Below are 22,631 nucleotides of genomic sequence, written 5' to 3'. Positions count from 1 at the left end.
CAAAATACGTCGGTCAGAGAAACCAAATATCATATGATTTCACTCATATGTGTAATTTAAGAAACAAAACAGATAGGGGCGCCTGGGTGGCGCAGTCGGTTAAGCGTCCGACTTCAGCCAGGTCACGATCTTGCGGTCCGTGAGTTCGAGCCCCGCGTCGGGCTCTGGGCTGATGGCTCAGAGCCTGGAGCCTGTTTCCGAATCTGTGTCTCCCTCTCTCTCTGCCCCTCCCCCGTTCATGCTCTGTCTCTCTCTGTCCCAAAAATAAATAAACGTTGAAGAAACAAAACAGATAAACATAGGGAAAGGAGGAATGAAAGAGAAGGAAGCAAATCATAAGAGACTCTTAACTATAGAGAATAAACTGAGGCTTGATAGAGGGAGGTGGGAGGGAGGTGGACTAGATGGGTGATGGGTATTAAGGAGGGGACTTGTGATGAGCATTGAGTGTAATAGGTAAATGATGAATCACTAAATTCTACATCTGAAGTCAATATTAGCCTATATGTTAACTAAATAGAATTTAAATAAAAATTTGAAAAAATGTTCATACTATTCAACGCAATCCATATATTTAATGCAACCCCTATTAAAATGTCAAAAGCATTTTCATAGAACTAGAACAAATCATCCTAAAATTTGTATGTAACCACAAAAGACCCTAAGTAGTCAAAGCAATCTACAAAAAGAACAAAAGTAGAGGTATCACAATCCCAAATGCAAGATATACTACAACACTGTACTAATCAAAACACTACAGTACTGGCACAAAACAGTCAGATAAATCAATGGAATAGAGTAGAGAGCCCAGAAATAAACCCATGATTAAATGGTCAATTAATATTCAACAAAGGAGCAAGAATATCCAATGAGAAAAAGACAGTCTCTTCAACAAATGGTGTTGGGAAACCTAAATGGCTACAAGCAAAAGAATGAAACTGGACCACTTTCTTGCACCATACACAAAAAATAAACTCAAATGGATTAAAGAGCTAAATGTGAGACCTGAAACCACAAAAATTCTAGAAGTGAGCAAAGGCACTAATTTCTCTAACACTGGCCATAGCAACATTTTTCTAGATATGTCTCCTGAAGCAAGGGTGAGAAAAAAAAGATAAACTATTGGGACTACATCAAAGTAAAAGGCTTCTGCACAGCAAAGGAAATAATCAACAACACAAAAAGACAACCCACGAAATGGGAGAAGATATTTGCAAAGGATGTCTCTGATAAAAGGTTAGTATTCAAAATATATAAAGAACTTACACAATTCAACATCCAAAAAACAAATAATCCAATTAAAAATGAGCAGAAGACATGAACAGATATATCTCCAAAGAAGACATACAGATAGCCAACAGTCACATGAAAAGTTTCTCAACATCACTCATCACCAAGGAAATGGAAATCAAGCCACAATGAGATATCACTTCACACCTGTCAGAATGGCCAAAAACAAAAACACAAGAAGCAAGTGTTGGTGAAGATGTGGAGAAAAAAGCACCCTTGTGCCCTGTTGGTGGGCATGCAAATTAGTCCAGCTTCTGTGGAAAGCAGTATGAAGATTCCTCAAAAAATTAAAAATAGAATTAACATTAATTATGAGAAATTCCACTCCCAGGAATTTACCCAGGGAATATGAAAACACAAATTCAAAAGGATATATCCACCTCTATGTTTATTGAAACATTATTTCCAATAGCAAATTATGGAAGGAGCCCATGTGTCCATCAATAGATGAATGGATAAAAAAATATGGTATGTATATACAATACTAAATGAAACATTTCATACCCATAAAAAAGAACGAAATTTTTCCATTTGCAACAATATGGATATTTCTAGAAAGTATAATTTCTATGTGAAATAAGTCAGACAAAGACAAATACTATATAATTTCACTCTTAGGTAGAATTTCAGAAAGAAAACAAATGAATAAAGAAAAAAAGACAAAAACAAACTCTCAACTGTAAAGAAAAAACTGATGGTTATCAAAGGGGAAATACGTGGGGGCATGGTGAAATAGGTGATGGGCTAAAGAGATACGTATCATGATGTATAGAATTGTTGCATCACTATATTGTATACTTGAAATTAAAATAACATTGTATGTTAGCCATACTGGAATTAAATAAAAAGTAAAAATAAACAAACACCAGTAGAATGTAAACATGAAATTCTTGTAACTATTTGCTTTTGAAACCCCTCTGTTAGTACACAGCAATCAACTGGTCAAGCATGAGCTCTTCGCGGGGCCTGACACTGCTCTTGGCAATGGGGTAAACAAAGTCCTTGCCCTTGAGGATCTTGCCAGGCCAAGGAGTAGATAAGTTAATGACAAGTATTGACAAGGGCAGTGACAAAGATAAAATTAGCATTTCATAATAGAGAATGAATGGTACTGATTTAGCTAGGGTGGTCAGGGAAGGCTTCTCTGAAGAAAGTGATGTCTAAGTTAAAACCTGAATAAAAATTCTTGTCAAAAAAAGTATCTTTGAAGTTATAGCACATTCTATAACTACAGAAGACTGTAAGGCTTCTAAGGTAGACCAGAAAGTATAAAAAAATCAGCTCTGATAATTCAAAAAATCTGTGAAAATTCAACTAAACATCACTAGTAATGTTATTATTTATTTTATAAATAGCCAGGAATATTTGCTTGATTTTTTTCTTATGAAATACTCCCTAGTTTTTATTTTGAGTTAGAGTAATAGTTCAACAAGAACACATTATTGACATCAATATTTCCTCAGCATTACAAGCAAACTTGAGAAATGATTGTGTAAAGTGAAATATCAGAGATTCCAAAAATATAGTTCAAATTGATTTTAATGGTAGTAATTTTGATACTATCTTCCACCAAATGAGTATTTGTAAAGGTTAAATTAGATTTTTCATGCAGTATGCCAAATAAAACATATAATTATCTCAAAGTAGAATACATGTTTTATCAAAAGCCTTCTGTTAGTCAGTCACCATTTCAACCCAACAGAAACTCATGCTATAAATGTTCTGGGGAATAGACAAAGAAAGGATTTAGTTAACATGATTTTAAAAGGCTGTTTTAAACCTAACAGTAAGCTTAATAGTAAAACCCGACAAAAATATACACAAAACGAGGTAAGAAAAAATAATCATGATATATTCTTTCTCATAAGGATAAAATCTTTGATGTAAAAAATCCTAATTAAAAATTCATACCTAGGACAAATAATCATAAGAGTGAATACACTATCACCACAAACAGTAAACACAGATAAAAAATAGACACCTAATATTTAGTTTTTAAAAAAATATAGGCATAATAGAGTGATGCTTTATGATTCCATTCATTTAAGACTAACACGACATGCAAAACTAATTCATGGTGTAGGAAGTCAAGATAATGGTAACTTTGGTGTGATAGTGACTGCAGCAGGACCCCTGTATTGCTTATTTTTTGTTTAGCTGTTAGTTGCATGGGTGTGTATAGTTAAGGTGGGATATTAACATTTTTGGTAAAATTGGTGGTTGAATGGGAATGCACAAAGACAAAATATCCCATTTAAAAGCCTACAGGCATAAAGTCTCATAATATGATAACATACTTTGCAGTAGTGCAAGACATCTGCACTATCAAGTACAAATGATGACAGAATATTAAGGAGTGGCAGTAAAGATAGTTGTTTAAACAAGGAAAAGAGTTGTTATCTTTTCCTTCCTATAGTCACATGGTACACTCCCTCAGTTCATTCAGATCTTAGCTCGAATGTCTCCTTACCATAGAGAACTTTTGCCATTATCTTAGCTTAAAATATATACATATATTTTGTAATTGTAGAATGCATCTATCACCTTACTGAGGTGAATTATACTAATTTCTTTTTTCATTGGATCAATGTCCCTCTCCATTATAGAATACAAACTCAATGATGGCAGGCAAAGTATCTTTTTGTTCATCACTGTATCCTTAGGACCTATGACAGTACCTTGAGTGTTGTAGTGCTCATTAAATATTTATTGAATGAATGAGTGAATGAAATTGAAGTGCTAAATAGAGCCAGATTAATATAGAGGTCTATGGATTTATAAGGAATATAAAATTTATTCATTAGGAGATGGACTTTGAGGCTTCTAGAGTCTATTCTGAATTCCCTATCTCAGCAACTTCAAAAGATAAAATGTGAACATAAAGTTCAGCCCTTTATTTTACTGCATTGCTCTTAGATTTTGGTCATACAGAACTCACTGATAACCCATTGCATTTGTTATGTGTACAAAGAACAGCACAAGGTGTTAACTCTTTGGTGCTAGTAGGTTTGGAATAAGTAAATCCAGCTTTTAGAATTAATTTATAAATAAAATTCCAACTTAGCTTTGTATTTAAAATATCTGCAATAATTTTCATTCATGATTCCAAGAAAATTACTTGTGCTTAACCAAATAGCAGGGGTCTCTTTATACACAGTATCATATGTCAGTTTGACATATAGCTATGTTGATATGCCTTATGACTTTTCTCAGTCAAGTATGTGAACAGAAATTATTCACAATTTCAACAATTTCATGAGCACTGAGTTTTGTTAATTAGCGTGGAGGATAAAATAGAATTTCTACTACTGAGAAATATATATAAAATTGGGAAAAATACTTGTTTACACATATCAAAACTGCAGGTTAGATTTCTTTTTATTTTTTAATGTTTATTTATTTTTCAGGGAGAGAGAGCTTGAGTGGGGAAGGGTCAGAGAGAGAAGAGAACGGAAAATCTGAAGCGGGCTTTGAGCTGACAGCAGTGAGCCCAATGTAGGGCTCAAATTCATGAACCATGAGATCGTGACCTGAGCCAAAGTTAGATGCTCAACCTACTGAGCTACCTAGATGCCCCATAGGGTAGATTTATTTAAGTATGATCAATATGAGTTTGGAGAAATAAGAAGCTATATTCAGCTAAGGAATAAAAAATGCATAAAGAAGATGAAAGATGAGGTAGTCCTGAAGAATAATATTGTGACAGAAAAAAAAATGACTGAAATGGAGTTCTATTTGATAATCATAAAGTAATTCAATTTGAAATAACTTCCTTGTAAGTAAGAAGTAGAGGCTAGGGTGACTGGGTGGCTCAGTGGATTAAGTGTCTGGCTTCGACTTGGGTCATGACCTCACAGTCCTTGGGTTTGAGCCCCACATCGGGCTCTATGCTGACAGCTCAGAGCCTGGAACCTGTTTTGGATTCTGTGTCTCACTCTCTCTGCCCCTCCCACCACCTTGTGCTCTCTCTCTCTTTCTCTTTCTCTTTCTCTCTCTCAAAAATAAACATTAAAAAAAACAAAAACAAAAAAACAGTAGAGGCTAGACAAGGCAGTGAGACTAGGTTCCAGACCAGGATGGTATATAATAATGTTGAAGTTTTTAGATTTATTCTATTAACATGAAAAAAGTAATGCTTTTGACAGATTGATTTCATAAAATTATGAATTTTAGAAGGAAGAGACTTAATATAGAGGGACTGTTTAGACCATTATCAGCTATAACATAATTAAACAAAGTTATAACATAAACATTACCCCTAAGGAAATAGGGTCCTATTCTTCCCTTGACTTTCATGACCTTTTTAAGCTTATAGGCCATTTATTTTGTAGAATGGTGATCAATTTAAATGTGTTTGATGTTTTCTTCTCATTTGATTCAGGTTGTGTACACTTGGCAGGAATATCACGGCAGTTATGCTGTGTTCTCAACTGCATCCCAACAGATGGTGAACAGTTTCAATTTGTCCCTGTACTAATGAAGTTCACTTTGATAACTTCATTAAGGTGGAGGCTGACATACTTTTCCATTATGAAGTTATTCTTACTTCTTTTTTGTAATCAATTATTTTGTGGAAAGACAAAATGTAATTGTAGAACATTTTGTCCCACATCAAGCTTACAAGTATTCATTATTTATATCAGAATAGATTTATGTCTTTATATTTTATGCAATGAATTATAACTTCTTAAGATTCCTATTTATTTTTTAGCTTAAGTTGTTCAAGATTTGACCAAAGGTAACTCGTTTCTGTGTCCTTTTGATATAGTACCATTCTTTGAGCACTTTTTTTTTTTTTTGAACACTTTCTCACTTTCTGGAAGAACAAGATGCTCCAGACTCATTTTGTACTCTCATTGTCCAGACCTCAAATCAGACATTTTTCCAAGATGTCCTGGTTTATTTGGTGAAAAAATGTCACAGAAACTAAGAGTTATGAGTTAGGCATGCTGGTATGCTTATTACTTTTGAAGTACTGCTGTTCCTAGACCATCTTGGCAGAGAGAACTAGGCAATTTTTGTATAAAAGTAAATATAAATATGTACATCTAGGTCTATATTTATCCATCTATTTATCAATTTATCAATCAATATATCTACCTATCAGTTGAAAACCACAAATTCACATTGTTCTGAGCCCGGTGCCATAAAGTACGTTGTATTCTCCCCATTTCTAACTACAGTCTCTGGCAGAAGGCACCTTGTTAAAATTACCTTAATATGTGTTCTCATTTAATCAATTCTCCATATGTACCAAATGTTCCACCTCCACTGTGGCCCTTCTCCCATGCACAAATACCCATCTCTCCCTGCTCAGACTCCCACATCCTTCATTGGGTTGCACTACCAGGTAGAAGACTTCTTCTCCCCATCCAGGTTCTGATATTCTGGAATAGGCTAACCTTCTCAGAAGCCTAATTGGCTCTGCAGTCTCTCTGTGGATCAAAAGCCTGTGTGAATTTGTGGTTTTCAGCTCAAGCTCACTCTGAGCTGAGCCTTTACTGTTCTTGGATGCCATCTCCACCTATCTCATGATCTAACATCCTACCAATGAATTTTAATTTTGGTAGAAATGAAAATTTCTATCATACTCCCCAGTTCTTGAGACCCCAAAATGATGTAGCCTACTTTAGGGAGATGTGTCTTAATCCCCTACCTATATGCAATACAGCTCCATGCTATCTTCTTATATCATTGTTAATAACCTTCCTATAGTATTTTGTCTTCTTTTGCAGTCATCAATGTTACTTTCATCATTCTTACTCAACTTGCTCTATGGCAATGAACATGCCATACATTTTGTATTTTGTATTTGAATCTTTGTAGTATCTACTCTAATGACTTATAAAAAATAAGTACTCACTCCCAGTGAAAACAATTGACTATAGCTTTAAAGAGTTAATTTAATCATATGCTGTATGGCATTATTTAAGAGTATTCAAATGAATGTAATCCGTGTATAATATATAATGTGAGAATCTAAATGAAGCAATGGTTCCTTACCATAGAGAAAAATGTAAACATATTTGTTTTATTCATAGAAAATACATTTCTTTCACAGACACAGAATATAAAATGGTATTCTGAAGGTAAATATTATCAGTTAGTTCTAAGAAATAAATGGAAAATAAACCAAATGAATGTATATACAAACTTAATTTAAATGCTATGAAAATTTCAAAAAGAAGATACTTTATGTTTTCAATAATAAGTTAAATATATATATACATAATATATACACATATATATTATATGTAACATATACATATATATATATATATGTATATATATATTTTACTTGAATGTCTGCATGAAATCTTTGGCAGCAGATTTCAAATGCCATGGTACTGTGGAGTTGAGTTTTAAATTTTGACAGAATATTTTAATTCAGTATTCATGTATCATCAGCAAAATATTTGAACTCATTATCTGAATAAAACTGCATAACCTAATTACAATGATTAGATACACTAAATTGTAGCTGAAAACACTAATCTTCTTTAACTAATATATATGAAAGTTAGATAATATTTGAACTAAAAACATGCTTTTTCTCACAGACTTGTACAATAAGTAAATACGTTGTTTCAGCAAGAATTCCTGTTTTGTGTTGTGGAAAGAAAAGGTTTTATAGAGTAAAAAGAAAGCCATGTATCAACTATGACCACATTTGCATATTCAGTAAAAAATAGGAAAAAAAGGAAGTTTTAAATGATTCTATTAAACTCATATAAATGGCTTTTTGCCCAAGTTTTTGAAACAGATTAATATGAGTCTCTGTTAGGTGAGATTAGTGCAGTATTTACTCAAAGAATAATTTTCTTCTCTACTGAGGCAAAATTCTTTTTAGCACTTTATCCAATATTCCATGAATAATGAAGTTTTTTTTCATTCTAGCTGCTGGAGACAGGGATTATTCCCAGCACTGTATTTCTTCCAACAATAAGCTTGGGCAATTTTGTGTTACAGCATTTGTTTCCTGTCTCTCAAGGACCACTGTCCTTTCAATGCATTCTTTCATCTATTTCACCAAGATTTTGTGAAATCCTGTGATTTCCTGTTATGCAGGAATAAAAATGAGCCCCAGATTAAGTCTATTCTGTTTCTACCTAATAATCTGTGAAGGGATCAAACTCTTTCCAAGAATATTCAATATATTCCAGCACAAAGCTCAACAATATTTGTATACATACAAAAAAAAATTACCCATCACCAAATTTCTTCCAGCCATGATGGAGTAATAGGGCATTGGAGCTCTATATTCTCTGACACTCTGTTCTGCAAACTCTATGTGCCTTGAACTGCCAAGGATTATGACTCCATATCTTCAACTCAGGAACACTGATGTGTTTTGACTGGGTTCCCCTTTTGCTTGCTACAGCCAGAAAATTCTCTCCCAGCTGTAATTTGTGGCAATAACAGAACTCAGTCAGTTGTTCCTTTTCTTTAGAGGTCCCTGACTGGGATGTTTGCTATCTAACATCTGAAAACAGATATTTCTATATTTTTGGAGTTTAAGTTGTTTATTTTGAGAGGGTAAGTAAGATTAATGTTACTCCATTTTGTTCTAAAGCAGAAATTGCCTCCAGAGAGATCATTGAAATTGAGAGATCATGAAATCTTGAAATTTCATAAAGTATCATACTAGCCCACTGTATTAATATTATGCTGATTTGATTGGTGAACAGAAAGTAGCAAGTACTTTAGATGTTTTAATAAGAGATGAATGGGATTTAAACCTGAAAAAAAACAAGAGCACTTTTTACTTCAATAAAGTTTTTTTTTTAATTAATGTTTTTTTTTAAATTATTTTTGAGAGAAACAGAGACAGAGTACAGGTAGGGGAGAAGCAGAGAGGGAGACACAGAATCTGAAGCAGACTCCAACACTGAGCTGTCTGTCAGCACAGAACCCGAAGTGGGGCTGGAACCCAAGGGCCGTGAGATCATGACCTGAGCTGAAGTAAGATGCTTAATTGACTGAGCCACCCAGCTGCCCCTACCTCAGAAAAGTTTCTAACAGTTCTGCGATTTTGAGCAAATTCAGATATCCTCACCAAGAAAAGCTTTTGAGCCTGACATCACTTGCCCTGAAAAAAGAACAATAATTTTAGGGTTTTTTTTGTGGTTTGGGAGGCTAAAATTACCATAGTTGTGTGAGCTGTATTCACCTATTTACAAATTTACCTGTTTGGCTGCCAGTTTCCAGGGGGACAGAGCAAGAGAAAGCTCTGTAGCGAATCCAGGCTGCATCACAACTGCTCTCACACTTAAACCTTACAAACTGGCAGAATACTGATACTTCAAGCACTGGTGTGATATGAAGCCTCTGGAAATATCAATAGGAAAATCATAGCACAAAACTTTAGCGTATCTTCTTTATTCTGCAGGTATCTAATCTTTTGAGAAATAACTGGCTTGCTAATGGACTCAAGTAGAGACAATGCATAACCATAAAAAAGTCTACTAATCATGAGGCCTAGGCTTCTGATTATGAATTGAGCATTGTCTGATTGAACCTGCCATAGAGTGGAGCATGCAAAGCAGCAGTGTATCATCAGATAAAAATGATTTACAGGAGAATGAGTTCAGACAGACTCAGAAGTGAACGTAAGTTGCATGAGCAGATGGCTCAGACTCTTTTGACATTTATTCCTATTGCCTTGCCTCTTCTCTTTCAATCCATGTTTATGCAATCCTGGGGAGTTCCTTATGACTAGATGACTAAAGAGGAAGACATTTGAGTGTGGATTATGGATTACTATACATTATATGCCAGCATAATCTGAATAGGTGGGACAGTTTAAGCATTAAAGCCCCACTCAGGGATAAATCTGAAAAAAAAAAAAAAAGATGATGATGAAAAATGCTTCCACTTTGGTACCTTTGGATGTCTACTTACAGTTTGAAGTAAGAAATGGCCATCAATATGGTTCTCCACCAATTCATAAGAAATTGGTAATAGTTTGTCTTGATGTCCAAGACCTTAGAAGTAGCAGGATTGGGAAATTGGTGACGAAGTCTGTGTAAGACATATATGTATGGACATTTCATAATGAGTACAGCTAAATGCCCAACAAAGTGCATCTACTACAGATCTCTCAATAATTAGATGACATTCTGATTACTACTCTTATTGCTTATAAGTGAAATTATATCCTCTCTAACTTTAATGCTTAAGTATGGCTACTCTGACTCTGTTTTTTCCAGGATTGCATCGTTATAGACACTAAGGAACTCACTTTCCATGCATGGCAGCATTCCTATTCTCAACCCTGGCCACTATTAAGGATTATCGAGCTTCTCATATATGCTGGTGTTTTTATCATTGGCACATTTCTTACTTTTTATTAAAGTCATCCTGGAGGCTCTCTTGGGCATTATCTTCAGGAGGCATTATGTTCTGGGTTCTCAGGTCATATATAATCAGTTCATTCAAATAGAATGGATCTTCTCTGAATTTCCAGAAAGTTATCACATAATTTTTCAAGGAAATTCTAGTATCTATATTATTTTTACTGTAGGCCTGTGTTTTTCAAACTATGGTGCAAGAACCAGCATCAGCAGAATCTGGATCTTGCTAGAAATGCATAATTTTGTCCCCAACCCACGCCTACTAGATCAGAAGCTCTGTGAAGAGGCCCCAGTAATTTGTGTTTTAATATGATTTCCAAATAATTCTTATTCATACTAAAGTTTAAGAATGTCTCCTACAGACCATCATCAAATTCAGATTTTAAAAAGCCATATCAAAATATTAGACCAACTTCAAGCACCAAATGTACTTGAAAAAACATCAAATGTCAAGTTAAAGATAAGTGCTCCTTTGTTCAGTGGATTCTGCCCTCTTCGGGTTTATATTACTCCATCATCCTAGTGTAGATGATCCATATATCTATCTATATCTATATCTATATCTATATCTATATCTATATCTATATCTTTAACTTTATCTATATATATGTATATATGTATACATGATCTCCCAAATCATTAGCATTTTTTTTCTGTGACATGGTTCTTTTCTGCTAAAATTAATGCCAGTTATCAACTTGGTTGTATTGACAGGTGATGGGAGTTTTTTCTTAAAAATATTAATGCCTCAACTTTTGGGGTACCTGCTATGAACTTATTCACCTTTTCACCTCTTTCATCTTTTTGGTGGATTCTTTTCTGATTTTCATCACAGTCTGCCTTATGACTACACAAGGTAAAAGTTACTTTCAAAAGTTATTGATATTCTCCGGGTTTCAGATCATTCTGTCAGTTAGCAATCAATTGCTTTGAGTCTAACCTTTTCTTTTTATGGTATTTATTACTATTAATCAGATTTTCAGTCCAAATATGTATAATTTACTTGGCTCCCATTAGATTAATAACTGTATAATTCTATCTCCTGATTCCTGTCCTCCACTTGAGCTTCATCCCAAATAACAACAGAGGAAAGGTTAAGTATGATGCTACTGCCTGACAGGGGTTATTACTATCCCACCTACCACCAGAATATCAACTTCTTGTCATTTTGCACAATACAACTCAAAAATCCTACCCTGGGGTGTCTAGGTGGCACAGTCAGTCAAGCGTCTGACTTGATTTTGGCTTAGGTCATGATCTCACAGTTTGTGAGTTTGAGCTCCATGTTGGGCTCTGTGCTGACAGCATGAAGTTTGCTTGGAATTTTCTATCTCCTTGTCTTTCTACACCACCCTCTTCAAAATAAATAAAATGAACTCAAAAAAATCCTATCCTGAAAGTATATTTCTAGAACATTTTCAGTGTCAGTAGCCTTACCTATTTTTACTAGGGGGAAAATAATCTGGAGTAAGAATTAATTGCTGAAGATTTATTTGTAAAGTGCAATCCCAGGACAGGCAGAATGATGGAAAAAGCATGGGAGGCAGAGAAGACTAAGGAATGATTATGATGCATTTCCTGGCTGAGTGCCACTTCATGACAAGGCCTATATAGATATAAAATATTGTTTGGTCATATGTGACATCTACAGACCAACAGTATTGGGAAAGTGAGGTTGGGAACAGTTAATGAGAAATAATTGGTGCATTAATATACTGGCTCTATCTTACCTCCTAATTTCCATTGGTTGAAAGTCATCCTCCTGGCCATATCCAATGTCCTACAGAGTGATGGTCTACCCCAGTTCAGAAGTAGACGGAGGAACAAGAGACTCTATTTGGGCAGCTGATTTGAGTAAGGAAGAATTGTGTGGACCAGCTCAGTGTCAGACCCAGTCACCCAGACTGCCTCTATCTTGTGATGTCACCATCTCAATCTGTGTGTACTATGTTAACACAGTAAGGACACTGAGACCTGCTTGACCATATGGGTGCTTTTTACTGGCTCAGTAACACGAATAATTTCAGATTGAATTTATTAGTTATAAATAGTCATATCACTCCACACAAATTAGGGTGTGTGGAGGTATAGAGGAGATAACAGATTTTTGTTGAATGTTAAATATCTTTGTCCCTATGTCAAGTTATGTTGGTTTTCTTGTTCTATCCAATTCTATGAGTTCTTCTGTTGTTACATATCTCAATTTATTAAAAGACTTGTAATGTTGTCTCTTAAAAATTATATGTAGCCATTAAATAAAGTGTTCTTTAAATTAAATGAAGATGTTTATGGGAGCATACAAAGGGAAAATAACTGTAAATAGCCCTGCCACATAAACAACCCATTCTTAAGTTTGATTTTGGTTAATTATTTCTGTTCTTTATTCTAGGTGTAATTTTGTTTGCATTATTGTAACATTTCTAGCATGCTATATTGTCAGATTTTAGTGTAAGTGTTATGTTGGCCTCATAAAACAGATTACATAGAGGTACTTTCTTTTCTATTTTCTGAAAAAAATTTTCTTAGTGAGTTATACTTTTAGGAAATGTTCAATTCACCTAAGCAGTTGAATTTGTTGGCAACTTTTTTTTCCATTATCTTATCATTTTAATGGCAATAGGATCCGTGATGTAAGATCCCTATTTTTATTCCTAATATTGGTGAATTGGTTCTCTCTGAATTTTATTGATCAATCCAGTTAGAAGTTTGTCTATTTTGTTGATCAACTGAAGGAATTATTAATTGTTAATTGTCTTAAGTGGATTTTTACTATCATATTTATTTATTTATTTATTTATTTATTTATTTATTTTTATTTATACTTACTTATTTACTTACTTACTTTCAGTTTATTGTGCTCTTTTCCCCTAGTTTCTTATGTTTGGGTGTTGATGTGGCAAGTAGATTAATTCCTCCCCAAAGATGTCCACATCTTATCCCCCAAAATTAAATGACAAGAGAGACTTTGAAATGTTATTAAGTTAAGGATCCTGAGATAGACATATTGTCCTGGATTACCTTCAGGGGTGGAATGTAATCATAAGGGTCCTTATGAGTGGAAGGCAAGAGGATCAGAATCGGAGAAAGAGATCATCGTAGCAGAGATTAAAAAAAACAAAAACAAAAAACAAACATTGCTAGGAGTCCATGAGCTAAGTAATGCAGGCAGCCTACAGAAACTAGAAAAGGCAAGGAATCTATTCACCGGTAGTCTCTAGAAGGTATGTGGCCCTGCTGGCACTTTTTTTTTTTTAATGAGCTATAACTGATATGCATCTCTGTGTAAGTTTAAGGTGTGCTGCATAATGACTTGACATACATATATTGCAAAATGATTACTATAATAAATTCAGTGAGCATTCATCTCTTCATGTAGTTGTTTTCCTTGTAATGAGAACTTTTAGGATCTACTCTCTTATAGCAGCTTTCAGATACACCATACAGCAATGTTAATTATAGTTATCATGTTGTACATTATATCCCCAGAATTTATTGCTCTTATAAGTGGAAATTTGTACTTTTTGATCATCTTCATCCAATTCCTCCACCTCTGATAACCACAAATTTTATCTTTTTTAAAAATTTTTTTTAAAATGTTTATTTTTGAGAGAGAGACAGAGACAGAGTATGAGTGGAAGAGGGGCAGAGAGAGGGAGAGGGAGACACAAAATCTGAAACAGGCTCCAGGCTCTGAGCAGTCAGCACAGAACCCGATGCAGGGCTCGAATTCACAAACAGTGAGATCATGACCTGAGCCGAAGTCAGACGCTTAACTGATTGAACCACCCAGGCGCCCCTGATCTTTTTTTGTATAAGCTTGTTTTGTATTTTATTTTTTTTATTTTTTCTTAGATTCCACATACAAGTGAGATCATACAGTATGTCTTTGTCCTTCTCTGACTTATTTCACTTAGCATAATGTCTTCAAGGTTCATCCATGTCACAAATGGCAGGATTTCCTGTTTATGGCTAAATAATATTCATATATTTATATGTGTATATATATTTCTATGTATCCCACATTATCTATTCACCTGTTGATAGACTCAGGTTATTTCCATGTCTTGATTATTGTAAATGCAGATATGTCTTCAATATAGTGATTGTGTTTCCTTTGGCTATATACCTATATGCACAATTTGTGGGATAATATGCTAGTTCTATTTTTAATTTTTTGAGAAACCTCCATACTGTTTTTCATAGTGGCTGCACCAATTTTAAATTTCCACCAACGGTACAAAAGGGTTCTCTTTCCCTCACTTTCTTGCCAGCATTTATCTCTTGTCGTTTTGATGGTAGTCATTCTAACATATGTGTGGTAATATATTTCATGATTTTGATTTGCATTTCCCTAAATGATTTAGTGATATTGAACACCTTTTCATGTACCTTTTGGCCATTTGAATATCTTATATTGGAAAAAGTTTATTCAGGTCCTTTGCCTAATTTTTAACTGAATTACTTTTTTTTTAATTAAATTCTATGAGCTCTTTATATATTTTTTATATTAATCCTTTATCAGACATATAATTTGCAAATATATTCTATTCTGTAAGTTGATTTTTATTTTGTTGATAATTTGTTTTTGTGCAGAAGTTTATAGTTTTATGTAGTTCCAATTTTTTTTTTTAATTTTGCTGCTTGTACTTTTGATGTGCTATCCAAATAATCATTCTCAGAACCATGCCAACAAGTTTTTTTCCCTGTGTTTTCTTCTAAGAGTTCTTTGTTTCTGGTCTTACATTTAAGTCTTTAATACATTTACAGTTAATTTTTGTGAGTGGTGTAAAATAGGGGTCTGGTTTCATCCTTTTACATGTGAATATCCATTTTTTCCCATCAGTGTTTAGTGAAGAGACTTCCTTTACTCCACCAAGCATTCTTGGCCCTTGTCAAATGTTAATTGACCATATACACACGGATTTATTTCTGGTCTCTTGATTCTGTTCCATTGGCTATGGTTCTGTTTTTATGTCAGTATCATACTGTTTTGATTAATATAGCTTTATACTATAGCTTGAAATCAGGAATTGTGATATCTTCAGCTTTGTTCTTTCTCAGGATTACTTTAGCTACTGGGTGTCTTTTGTATTTCCATATGAAATTTATGATAGCTTTTCCTATGTCTGCAATTGAACCTATAGGTGGCTTTAAATAATATGGACATTTTAACAATATTAATTCGTCTAGCTCATGAACATATCTTTCCACTTGTTTGTGTCTTCTTCAAATTATTTCACAAATTTTGGTATTTGTATTTTCAATGCCATTCAATTCAAAATATTTCCTAATTTCCCTTGTGATTTCACTTATTGTTCATGAGAAATCTGGTATTTTATCTCCAGATTTAGACTTTTCCTAGGCATATTAGTGTTATTATTTTTAGTTATTTATTGTCCAATACATTAGCTGCCAGTCATAAATAGCTGTTACACACTTGAAATGTGGCTAGTTTGAATTAAAGTATATGGAAACTATAAGATCATAACACTTCAAAGATTTAGCTGGCAAAACTATACATAGCCAAAATATATCTCATTAAAATGCTACATTAACTAAATGTAAAAAAACATAACATTTTCTACGTATCAGGTTAAATAAAATGTATTATTACATTAAAGTGAATTTTGACTGTCTCTTTTTGCTTTCTATAATGTGGCTACTAAGAATTTTAAATATATGTGTGACTAAATATGTGGCTTGCATAATCTTTCTTTGGGATAGCATTGTTCTGGTCTATTCCCATTGTAATGTTAACTACCTCATTTCCAAATTTGTTTTTTTTTCTCAAATTCATCTATTCTAACTACTCTTCTTGTTATATATTTGACTTCCTCATTATCAATAACTGCATCATGTCAGAAAATTAACTTCAAACATCCTAAACTCTGACCACCAAACCTATAATAGCTCATTCTTTCTAGTATTACAAAACTTTAACTTTACTATTTTCTAATACACTGATCCTACATTTTTACTTCCTAGCCTATTAATAATAGAATGTAAGACAATTATTATAATTAGTCACTTGCAGAATCCCTACAGTATACTATCTTTATATACTTCATCTATACTCTCCAGTATGACATGAACTCAATTTAAACCCAAATATCAGCCAACATTTTGACTCAGCTTAGCAATTATGAGTACTGGTGAGGAGGCAACACAAAACTGTCTTGATTAGTAGTAACTTAAATTCATGGTTAAGGGGGAAAGAAAGGAACAATACCATAATTCATTATGATGTCTGCTTTTCTATTTTTTCAAATGAAAATTTCTTATTTCCTTTCTCTCTTCAACCTGACTATTGTAAGTCCCTCCATTGACTGATGGCTTTGTTTCATATATTGTAGAGAAGGCATTATAATTTATTTTTACTTTTTTTATTTTTTACTTTTGATAGAGAGTGAGACAGAGCATGAGCAGGGGAGGGGAAGAGAGAGAGGGAGACAAGGAATTTGAAGCAGGCTCCAGGCTCTGAGCTGTCAGCACAGAGCCCAGTGCAGGGCTCAAACTCATTAACTGTGAGATAATGACCTGAGTTGAAGTCGGACATTTAACTGACTGAGCCACCCAGACAACCTGAGAAGGCATTATAAATATGACTATAATACCCCCCCCTTTTTTTTTACCACCCAAACTACCAATCTATTCCCAATAATCTTTGCTTTCACTTTGTTATTATACCTAACGTTCCTCCACTCCTATGAAAGATAATCTCTCAACCTAGATCTAGAGGTCTAGATCCCTTTCCTTTAGGCATTTTCTAGAACATTTCCAACAAAATAAGCTTTTGTTTCATACATTACCACCTTTTTATTCTGTGCTACATCATTCTCTTTAGCACACCAAATTACGGAGAGCAGCGATCAATAGAAATCACTGCCTCCACACAAAGGCATTTCACAAGATTCCTCAATTTCTCTTCATGGGAAAATTCTGAGTTTTTAAAATTACATCTTCAACCTGCCCATCCCACATTTTCTCCCTAGTTTTCTTGGATTAGGCCAATCTGTAACAACTACAAGTAAGATATTCTTTACGAAGATCACTATTTGTTGCCAAATCCAATGGTAATCTCTCTCTTCTTACCTCACAAAAATTGTTTGCAGTTTCCTCTTTTATTCTTTTAAGGTTTGTTATAAAAAGTCATACAAATAATTAAAAGTGTATAAGATATATATGCAAATTTAAACATTTTAAAAGTTTATTTAGTATTTATTTAAGTAATCTCTACACCCAACATGGGACTCAAACTCACAACCCCAAGATCAAGAGTCACATGTTCTTCCAACTGAACCAGACAGGCACCCTATATTTTAAAATTTTTAATGAAATACAATATGTATTAAGCAAATTCACAGATAATAAGTGTAGAGATCATTAATTTTTACAAGTTAAAAGCACTCATATAATTCATATATTACCAGTATCTCAGAACAGGTCTTCCTTCTTTCTTTTAACCATTACAGCCCCCACTATCTTGACTTCTAAAGTCATGGATTAGTGTTGTTTGTTGGAACTTCATTACCGTATTACTGTATTACTCTTTGTCTTTGGCTTTTTTAAAACTGAACATTAGTTTTGTGAGATTAGCCATATTGTGTCTTATAATTTATTCTCTCACCTAGTGCTATAAATTTTTTCATTGTCTGTATCTACAACTATTTGTTTATCATTTTTTTCCATATACAGTTGTATAATTTCCAGTTTGGGACTAAAACAAAAGTACTAATCTTAGCATTCTTTTACCTGCCTTTTGGTAAACAAGTGTATATATATATCTGGTAGACATGCCTTAAAATGGGATTACTGGGTCATAGGCTATGCGCATGTAATACCGACCAAACAAATTTCCCACCAGATATATATGAGAGCCCTAGTTGCTCTACTTCCTGAATAGCACTTGGCATTGTCTATCACTTCGATTTAAGCATTGCTAGCATGTATGCCGAGGTATCTCACTGTAATTTAATTTTCATTTCCCAGGTGATTAATGACGTTGAATACTTTTTCATGAACTAATTTGGCCTTGGGTTTATTGGCTACTGTAAAATTGTCAATTGAGTTTTTACCCACCTTCCAATTAGATTGTATTTTTCTAAGTGGCACTCTCTATAATCTGATGCAAGTCATTTATAGGATATACGTATTTGAAGTATCTCCATGTTGTGGTTTTTTTACTATCTTTATGTCATATTTTAATTAATATAAATTTAAAAAATTTAATACAGTCCAACTTAATTTTATTCCTTTATATTTGGTACTTTTGTGACATACTTGAGATCCTCGCCTTCTCACAAGTTATGGAGGCGTTTTATATATTTTAATTTAAAATATTGTTATGTATATTTTAACTGTATTATTCATATTTAGCTCTCTGATTCCTTAGAAATTTTTATTGTTGTATAGAATAAGATAAGGGTCAAGATTCATTTTATTTTCCTACGTATGTCTAATTGATGAAATACCATTAATTGAAAAGAACATCCTTTCTTCCACTGCAATTCAGTGAAAGCATTATGTGTGGGTTTTTTTCCCCCAAATTTATTCTATTCTGTTGGTCCATTTTCCTATCCTTTTACCAATATTATATTGTATTAATGGAATAGCTTTGAAATAGAGCTATTTGGTGGTGTAAATCATGAATATTTCCTATTTCTTTTTTAAGGGTTGTTTGACTATTCCTGACTCTGCATTTCTACATACATTTTAGAAAAAGTATATTAATTTTCCTCCCCAAATTGTAATTCCCTGAAATGACATTATTTTTAACTAAAAAGTCAACCAAACTGCTGTTGCTGTCATTGATTTTTATTAAATTTAAAGCCATTTTTAGGAAACTAACATCTTTAAATTATTGATTCTTCCAATCAAAGAATGTATCTATTTTTTTCATCTTTCATTTCTCTCAACATTTTGTTGTTTTCAGTGTAGAGGACCTGCTGATTTTTTGTTATATCTGTTTCTAAATAGTTGGTGCTTTTGATGCTATCAATAATTCTATCTTTAAAAAAATTATAATTTTTCTTCATATATATATATATATAAATACATACACACACACACACACACACACACACACACACACACACACAATTGATTTTCTACACTGACCTGTATCCACTAATATCCTTATAATACTATTAGAATATTTTTAGAATATTTTTGATTGTCTGTGTACACAGTTATTTTCTATGCAAATGAGTAGAGTCTTTATTTTTCTTCTCAATTTTCATGCCATTGATTTATTTTATATAACTTTTTAGATTGGATAAGACTTTGCTAACATGTCAACCTCTCTTCAAGTTGGGCCTTGCCCAAGTTGTTTGCTTTGTCTAGAAATTATTGTAAATATAGGAAAAAAGGGTATGGACACTTGAATAATTCATTTATAAATTCAGCAAATATTTACTGATTTTCTACTTGGGGTTATGTATGATGTGAGGTACCATGGATTCAACAGTATGAAAGACAGACATTGTTATTGCTTACCAATAATCAGTGGAACAAATATGCGAATATAATTTATAATTATTTATGTTCCATTGGGTGATCCCAGAAAAAACTTGGAAGAGAAATTTTTAAGCTAAGATATATATGACCAGGCTGAGACAAATGTACACAGAAGAATATATTAACTTGGTGTTTTTTTTTATTGTTATACTTAAAAGTTTACAGTCGTACTTCCTTTAAAAAGAACATAATTCCATTTAATCCAACATAGTTTTCTTTTCTTTAAATAAGAGATTTCTAAATTACCATCTTGTAGATTTTTTTTTTAGTATTTTTAACTGAACTAATATATACTACATAGGCATATTTGTATTTGATTTCAGAAAATATTTTGATTTGATTTGAATGCTAGGAACACATTAAAACCCAACAGTTGAGTACACATCAGTATTCAAGCAATCTTACAGTACTTTAGTAGATTTTAGGGGGAATATTTAAAATTCCGAGGTATAATCTATTTTTCACGTAATTTTGGTATGTTTTCCAAGTTCCTTACATAAAATAAATGCCTCTATTTTATATGTAAATATACATATGTGTGTATATGCATACTATTTCTACTCTGTCACTATTATAAAGTCCCATTTTTTGGAAACTAGGTCTATGTCTTATTCTTCTTTACCAACAGCTCATCTTTGATATTGCTAGTATCATACTTCCTCCAAGTCTTAAAACTGAGGAAATGAAACACATCCAGGAGAGGAATGACTGTTGCTGGAGAGTGAATGAATTTTCGACTGCATTCAAATTTTACTATGTGTTTTGTTTCAGCCCTTTTAAAGAAATTAAATGAAGCAAAACAAAACAAACCAAAACTGCACACAAACAGTAGCTTAAATTCTTCAAACTAATTTATTATTAAGGATTGGTAAAACTAGAACAAAAACTTCATAAGAAAATCTCATCTCTAGGGGCAGCCACCCTTTCAACAGCCACTCTTTCAAAGAAACAACACTCTTTCATGGATTACTTTCACTACAGCTTTCAACATTGCTTGTTTTTTTTTTCTCCTTGCTGATAGGCATCCACTATTTTCTCATTGTTTCTCTACCTTTATATCTCCGTCCTGCATATTGTTTCAGCTTGCTGTCACACAGGTTTTACTTCACATGTCATCTTTTCAGCCTATGACCTATAGTTCCAGTCTCTCTCTCTCTGTCTTAATTCAAAATCAAGAAAAGTCATAATCTATTTGGTTAAACTGTTTTGTAAATCTAGCCAAGTGCAAATTCTCTACACAATTAAAAGAACCAACATGCTCTGTGTAAGATATCTATCTGTGATAGAATCAGATACAGCATGCGAATGGGTAGGGCAATGTATGAAACACTGCTCCATATTGGTAAGGATTTTGATTTGGAAAGCTTCCATGTATGGTAAACTGTGTTTTGTAGGCATTCTGAGAACACTGTTTACATGTTATTTCTACTTCTTGAAATACTTGCCTAAATTATTTTTCTGGTGTTCCTCTTTGCTTGTTCTATTTCACTATTTCCAATAATTCTTTAACTCATCCTAGTAGAGTTTCTGATGCTTCCCTCATTTACTTCTGAACATTTACAATGACAACCTAAGTGCCAAATCTCACAACACTTTTAATCCTACATAACAATCTGTAGTATTTTCCACTAATGAAACAGTGTTAAACTTGATGTCTTACAAGATTACTGTACTGATATTTTCTTCTGGTTCTTAACCCCTGTTCACATCTATTCTTTCACAGGAAACTTGTCCTCGGCCACTCCACTGATGTTGGTGTTTTTCAGGGGTCTATATTTGGTCTCTTTTTTTAGTCCCTATCACCATGTGTGATCTTATCAATGTTCATTGATTCAACCTACGTATGTATTACTATGGTTCTGAAATGCATGCTTCAACTATAAGCTTCTATCATGAGTTATACAACTTTATTTCTAATGAAATTATAATAGACTACCTATAAATTGAATAAGTATTAATAGAAGAAAAAGAAAGTTAAGTCCCACCTACAAAAATCATTATAAATTGGGACACAATGATAAATAAACATGGCTCCTGGCTTGAAAGACTTCACACAGAAAGACTATCAAGTCATTATTTGACATAATAAAGACATTATTGTGAAATACTAAGTAAAAAACAAAAATATATTTAGCAAAATGGAACTCTCTACATTATACATTGATGGAGTTTGTCTTTTATTGCTTTTTGCTCTATTAAAGCTGTCAACTTGGTCACCTATAAAAGGTCATGTCAACAAAGATTTATAGAAGTTTTCCTCAAACCACAGATTATATTGTGCGTTGAGGGTAGTGGTGGTGGAAGGATTGAGTAATTAAGCCACATGGAAATCCAGGAATAATGAGACATTTGTACTGACTTTGCAACAGGAAAACTGTTCAGTAAATGAGAATACCTCAATACAATACTTTGGAATTCCAAAGTTTTGCCCTGTTGGAGTAATCAAATATTTGTGACAAGGAGAAAAGTTGT

This window comes from Prionailurus viverrinus, chromosome B3 (assembly GCF_022837055.1).
Source record: "Prionailurus viverrinus isolate Anna chromosome B3, UM_Priviv_1.0, whole genome shotgun sequence".
Classification (NCBI taxonomy): Eukaryota; Metazoa; Chordata; class Mammalia; order Carnivora; family Felidae; genus Prionailurus; species Prionailurus viverrinus.
The sequence above is the reverse complement of the archived record's forward strand: the minus strand, read 5'-3'. Positions refer to the sequence as shown.